At 35.5% G+C, this 6,846-nt stretch overlaps 1 pseudogene; it reads left to right on the plus strand.

Moving 5' to 3' along the window:
- Window positions 1–52: 52 nt before the first annotated feature.
- Window positions 53–779, plus strand: LOC124893525 (annotated as a pseudogene).
- Window positions 780–6,846: the final 6,067 nt, after the last annotated feature.

Below are 6,846 nucleotides of genomic sequence, written 5' to 3' on the forward strand. Positions count from 1 at the left end.
AAGTTTTACGTACAATTGTGAAAGTTTGTTACTTAGGTGTCGTATTTTAAAGAAAATAGAGTTAAATGGGTGCCTGCCTAATGTAGATGCCTATAACGATTGATATCTGGTCTTTGCGACTATAAGATATTAGATTTAGCACATGATATAATCAATGAAATGAATTAGGTTGGCATAGTTTGAATTTTATCACGTATTATACTCCTATCAATGGATTGTGTGAGATTTGAAGTTGGATTAAAGATAATGGAACTAATGAAAGATGATAACGGAGCATTAGTGTTTTCTATTAATTTGTATAATGCTGTTAGATATGGTTTTTACAAGGAAAACCTTTTGAAAGAAGCACTTACATTTTTAAGAAAGATGGAGAAATTTTTACTTCGAGTTGTAGATAGGAGCGCAAGTATACTTGGTTTCTATGAAAATCTAAGCATTGGTGAAGCAAGGAGGGTTTATGATTAGATGTTTAGGGAAGGTGTTGTTCCAAGTGCTCTTGTTTATGCAAACTAGGTTAGTAGATTTTTCAGAAAAGAATGTGTAAGAGAAGCATTTGAGCTGATGGAAGAAATGATTCAGCGTGGTTATCTTCCAGTTGCATCAACATTAAATGCTTTTATAATTTTTTTTTCAAGCAGGGTAAAGTTTTAAAAGCATCAAATTTGATGGAGGACATCATAAGTAGAGGTTGCTTGTTGGACTCTGGAAGTTATAGTCAATTTATTATTGCCTTGTATAGCAATGGAGATTTCCACATAGCATTTATGTTCTTTCGGTAAATGGTAGAAAATGGTGTAGTTCTTGATTACCATTCATGGAATGCATTTCTTGTGTGCCTTTGTCAACAAACAAGTTGAATAGAAGGCAATAATAAGAATTGTCATTTAACTTGCCAACTATAGACTAATATACATACATGATTAGTTACTAGGTATGAATTGTCTGGCTTTCTTTGTGAACTTTGCAAAGCTTTTGTTATTTTCTGAAGCAAATTTGTTGAACCAAATGCACGTAAATCATCAAAATTACAATATCGATACATTTTTCACCACATGTCTCTAAAATAAAAGAACTCATTATTGTCAGACAAACTGTTCCTAAAATAAGTGAGAAATATCAAATACATAACTAACATTGTCAAAAATACATAAGCAACTCTAAGGAAAAAACTGTTAGAGTATGGGCCCTACTGATTTCTCGATTCTACTGTTTGCCTATCTGTGGAACAGGTAAGTAAACGCAATTCCCAGAAGAGAAAGTTGAACACAATGTTTTTATGTGGAAAACACCCAGCTCAAGAAAGGTGTAAAAAACCACGACCTGTACCTCTGTAGGATTTAACCCCAACTTCACTAAAACTCTTGAGCCTCAACAATCAAACGATTACAAGGTTTCTTGTAACTTAGGAATTAAAACTTCTAATTCCTATCACTAGAAAAACATATATCTCACCCAAGATAAGTTTTTTGAAATCTTTGAGTTCCCCAACATGAAGACAATTACTTCTATCTCAATTTATAGATTACTAAGTATAAGAATTATGATACGTTACAATTAAAAGAACCTACCTATTACAACTGATCTACAACTTAAGAAGTATAGATTAGGTTCTCCTTCTACTGGACAAACTTGTTTGCTTGATTGTTGACAGTCTCCTTTTTGTGAACATTGTGCTTTGATCTTTTCCCTTGTATTTATAGCAACATTGATTTAAACCTTTAGTTGATCTCCTTTTCTTGCTTGAATTGGATTGACTTTTTCGTCTTTTAATTTCTGCCGCGTTTCCTTGTTTCCTAGTTTGAATTGGACTACCTTGATGTCCTTCCTATCTTGACTTGGATTGCCTTCACTCTTTTGGATTTGAACTTGTTTCATCCTGTCCGCCTTGTAAGATGTTCGTGCTAATTAGTCAACAGTAGTAGATTCACTTGTGCAGAACATGTTGTGGAACCTATTTCATTCACTGTGTTCATCATCAAAACTTCATTTTTCTTTTTCTAACAAATGCCCCCTTTTTGATGATGACAAGTTCAACACCTCAGCATTCTTTATTCAACCCTGATATACTTAATAAAAAACTATGACTAGAAGATCACAGAGAATGAAATATGGTTAGTCATTGATTTATAAATATTGCATATTCTATTCTTCCCCCTTTGACATCATCAAAAATCTAATTCAATAAGTGAAAAATCTTTTAATAATTCATGGCTATTGAGGCAATCACTAAAACAATCAAAATTCAAAACAATAAAACATGAATGCAGCAAGATAAACCAGGAGCAGAACATGTGAAAACAACTTAAGACCATTTCATTCATGATGTGACTTATATTAACCAACAACACCCTAATAGAAAACAAGTCATTTAAGGAAAGGAACAAAAATTTGGTCTTGGATATCAGAAACCAAGGCTAAAGAGATGAAGAGGAGAGAATTAGAGAAGTGAGTTTCCTAATCACATTAGCATTTTCATCTCTTTCTCTTTCCGGTAGTGAGGTTAGGGAAGCAATTTGAGATTGTAAAATCCCTCTTTCCTCTTCATGAGCAGCTTGTTCTGCCTCCAATGCAATTTGTGTAGCTTCGACCTCACCCTGATTATCAGCCAGTGCATTCCTTAGTCTCTGTATGGGATTATCCATATTCCTCATGGAACCAAGTAGCATCATATAATTCACACTTCCTATGATGTCTTTCATAGTCTATGAAGACTATACTTGAACAGGTACCCTAAACTCCTCAAGGATAGGGGTAAACCAGAATTCATAAGTGTATGCCAATTTTTCTCCTTGATGAGCACCCTTTGCACGTGCTTCAGAATAAGTCTAGGTAGATCAATTCTTACTTCAGTATCCAATAATTCCATGAGAGTGAGATCCAAAAAACTAGCCATATTCCTTTTCTTCTTCCTAGGAATGATCATCTTGTGTACTACATTAAAATAAAGATGATGAAGGGGGGGACATCTCTCTCTTAAAAACCCTTCGATGATGAATCAGATGAGCATTCGTAGAGAAATTTCTACAAATGTCAAGAGCAGAAGTAAGTTTGTCCAGGGGTGGCCAATTTCCATTGATATAGTCACCCCAAACCCCCAGAAGAAATATGTAGAATCCTAGTAATATCAGCAATGTACAGGTTCATAGTAACCTTTCTCATAGTAGTAGAAAACAACTCACCTATGCCCATCCCATTTGTATAGAACTCATAGACTTCAGGATTGCCAAATTTTCTATGAATATCTCCCTAAAGAAACAACGGAGACCATCCTTGGAACTTTAATTTTCTCATTAGAGTTTGCATGTCAGCTTCTCTAAACCCACTGATAATTCTCCCTCTAGTTAATTGGCATTTTTGGAAGTAAATATTATGAGCCTCAGGAGTATCTTAATGAGAAGACCGTATAGGATCCTCATAGTCAGAGTCTAACTCAGCAGTGGTGTCTGGATGGTACTCAGATTCAGAGAACTCAGAGGGAACACGTTCCTGACTTGTTTCTTTGATCTAGAAGAAGCCTTAGAAGGTAAAGATTTTGAGGATATGGGAGCCTTGACCTTTGGAGTGGACTTAGAGGTGAATTTATTGGGTGCATATTTTGGAGAGGTTTTGTGAGATGAAAGACTTTGGTAGTTTTAGCCATGATAGTCTTAGTCTTCTTGACCGAGCAAAGAAGAATTTAGGGGATGATGCACGAGGAGGTGAGGGATCAGAGATGGTGACCCATTTCTTTTTTCTTGCTTAAAGTGCTTTAGTCAAGGAAGTATCTTCACACTTCTTCTTTCCTCTAGTGTGAGGAGTTTGAAGTGCAGAGATAGTTGGAGAGGGTTTCCAAGGAAATACGTTATCAATACAAATAAATGAGGGTTTTCTTTGTTGTTGAGATCTGGATTTTATGGGAATCAAGTATTCTATGGGAAGGTCATCTATGTCATTCACCAATTTCAACAATGTTGAGTGGATGGGTAGAGAAAGGAGAAGGGGTTTCATGAAGGCTGAAGAAGGTGAAGGAATTTTGGAGAAAGGATTTTAAAGATGATGGAATGCAGCGAAGTTTGTCAATTCATGGGAGATTTGTGGAGGGATGATAGAAGGTAAAGTGATTTTTGGGTGAAGGATAATAGATTTGATGAGGTTCTTAGTAGGGTTTTTGGATGATGAAGATTAAGAGGATGAAAGAGAGGCCATAATGGAACAAGATATTTTTCTTGATTTGGAGAATGGAGTTAAGATAGACTCAAGAAGTTTATTTAAAGGAAAAACTTTAGAGGAAGTTGAAGAGTAGGATAACTGTATATGGCAGAGCAGTAATGATTGAAAAGTCTGAACTGATGGGAAAGGAAGGAACAACTTTTAAAAAGGAGTAGATCCCTTAATTTTTGGCAGTTTAAATGGAACTGAAGGGACCATGTAAACAACTTGTTTCTTAATAAGGTACTGTAAGATAAATTTAGTCATACCTGAAGGAATTGGTTACAATTGCCTCAGTGGTCTAGATTTTCTGCAAAATCAACATAATCATGAGTCAACATATTCTAATTTTTGGAGAACCTTTTAAGAAGCTCTTTAGCATACTTCTGTTGGTAAATCATTGTCCTAGAGGCTGACTGCTTTATTTGGAAACCCAAGAAGTAATTCAGCTCCCCCATCATGCTCATCTCAAATTCACTACTCATGAGTTTTGTAAATTCATGGGTCATACTTATATTTGTTGATCCAAAAATAATATCATCCACATATATCTGTATAATAAACAAGTCCTTCCCATTTGATTTCAAGAAAAAAGTGTTGTCAATTTTACCTCTGGTATGACTATGTTCCAATAGAAATTTTGACAATCTTTCATACCAAGCTCTTGGAGCTTGTTTCAATCCATACAAGGCTTTTTCTAATATGTATACATAATCAAGAAACTCCTTGCTTTCAAAACCTGGAGGTTGTTTAACATACACCTCCTCCTTGAGAATGCCATTTAGAAATACTCTTCACATCCATCTGATAAAGGATAAAATCCATGTAGGCAGCAAAAGCAACAAGTAGTCTTATAGCTTCAAGTCTAGCTACAGGTGCAAAAGTCACATCAAAGTCAATTCCTTCTTCATGATTGTATCTCCGAACCACCAATCTTGCCTTATTATTTATGACTGTTCCATGCTCATCAACTTTGTTTTTGTAGACCCACTTAGTCCCAATTACTAATCTTTCATTTGGGAGAGGAACTAAGTGTCATACTTTGCTTCTCTCAAACTGATTCAACTCTTCCTGCATAGCTATGATCCAGTCAGCATCAATCAATGCTTAAGTTACCTTCTTAGGTTTAATTTCTGATAGAAATGCCTTGAAGGCACACATATTTCTCAATCCAGACCTTGTGGTAATCCCAGAAATAATATCAGTAAGTACATTCTCAATAGGGTGTGATCCTTGATACTTTTATCCTTTTGGGATCAACCCTAGTGAGCTTCCAAAATTACTCTGATGTTCTAAATGGGGCTACTTTGAGGCTCAGTTCCCCCTGTCATTGTGACTTCAGCTTCAGTTCCCCCTGTCAAGGTGTCTCTATGTTTGATAGCTCCAGTGGATGAACCGGGTGACATTTCCTATTCCTTAATATCACGTCCTTCCTGTAGGTTAGTCTTAACACAGGATTCATCACAGATTATATACATGCTTTCTTCAACACAGTTAGTTCGTTTGTTTAAAACCTTATAAGCTTTACTATTAAGTGAGTATCCTAGAAAGATTTCCTCATCACTTTTAGAATCAAATTTTCCCAAATTATCCTTTCCATTATTATGAATAAAACATTTACAACCAAATATTCTAAAGTGAAAAATATTTGGCTTTCTTCCTCTTAGTAATTCATAGGGAGTTTTATCTAACATACGCCTGATCATGCATCTATTTATGATGTATGAAGCAGTACTCATTGCCTCAGCCCATAGGTTTTGAGCAATGTCAGTTGCGAGCATCATTGTTCTAGCCATGTCTTCCAGGGTTCTATTTTTCCTTTCTACCACTTCATTTTGTTGTGGAGTTCTGGGAGCTGAGAAGTTATGATCTACACTATTTGCTGAAAAAAATTCTAAGAATTTTACATTCTAAAATTCTATACCATGGTCGGACCTTATGGAAACTAAAGAAAAGCCCAGTTTCTTTTAAATTTGTTAATGAAGATTTCAAAAGCACCAAAGGCATCTTCCTTAGAGGCTAGAAAAAATGTCCATGTGAATCTAGAATAATCATCAATAATAAAAAAAACATACCTTTTTCCACCCCTGCTTTGAACTCTCATGGGTCCACATAAGTCCATATGAACCAGGTCAAGACACTTGGTAGTGCTAACATGGTTCTTTGACTTAAACGAAGATCTTACCTGCTTCCCCATTACACATTCACTTCATAAATTTTCCTTTTTAAACTTGGTTTTGGTTAATCCCAATACCATTTCCTTGGAAGAAAGTATGTTTAATTGTTTTAGACTTGTATGACCAAGTCTTCTATGCAAAAGGAGGGGATCATTTTCTATAGCACTTAGAAAGGTCATCTCAGATCCTGGTAATGCCATAATATTGGCTTTGTATACATTTTTGTATCTCTTTGTAGTGAGCACCATTTCTTTGGGGTCCATCATTTTTACTTTGACCCCTACAGCAGTAAAAATAACTTAATTACCTTTGTCACATAACTGTGAAATACTCAGCAGGTTGTGTTTTACTCCCTCAACAATATAGACATCTTCCAATGCTTTTGATTCAGATGAGCCAATCTTCCCTACTCCAGTAATGATTTCCCTTTTTCCTTTACCAAACAAAACTCCTCTTCCATCTTTTTTGGAGAGTGAAAGGA

The sequence above is a fragment of the Capsicum annuum genome, unplaced genomic scaffold (assembly GCF_002878395.1).
Source record: "Capsicum annuum cultivar UCD-10X-F1 unplaced genomic scaffold, UCD10Xv1.1 ctg60931, whole genome shotgun sequence".
NCBI classification, from domain to species: Eukaryota; Viridiplantae; Streptophyta; class Magnoliopsida; order Solanales; family Solanaceae; genus Capsicum; species Capsicum annuum.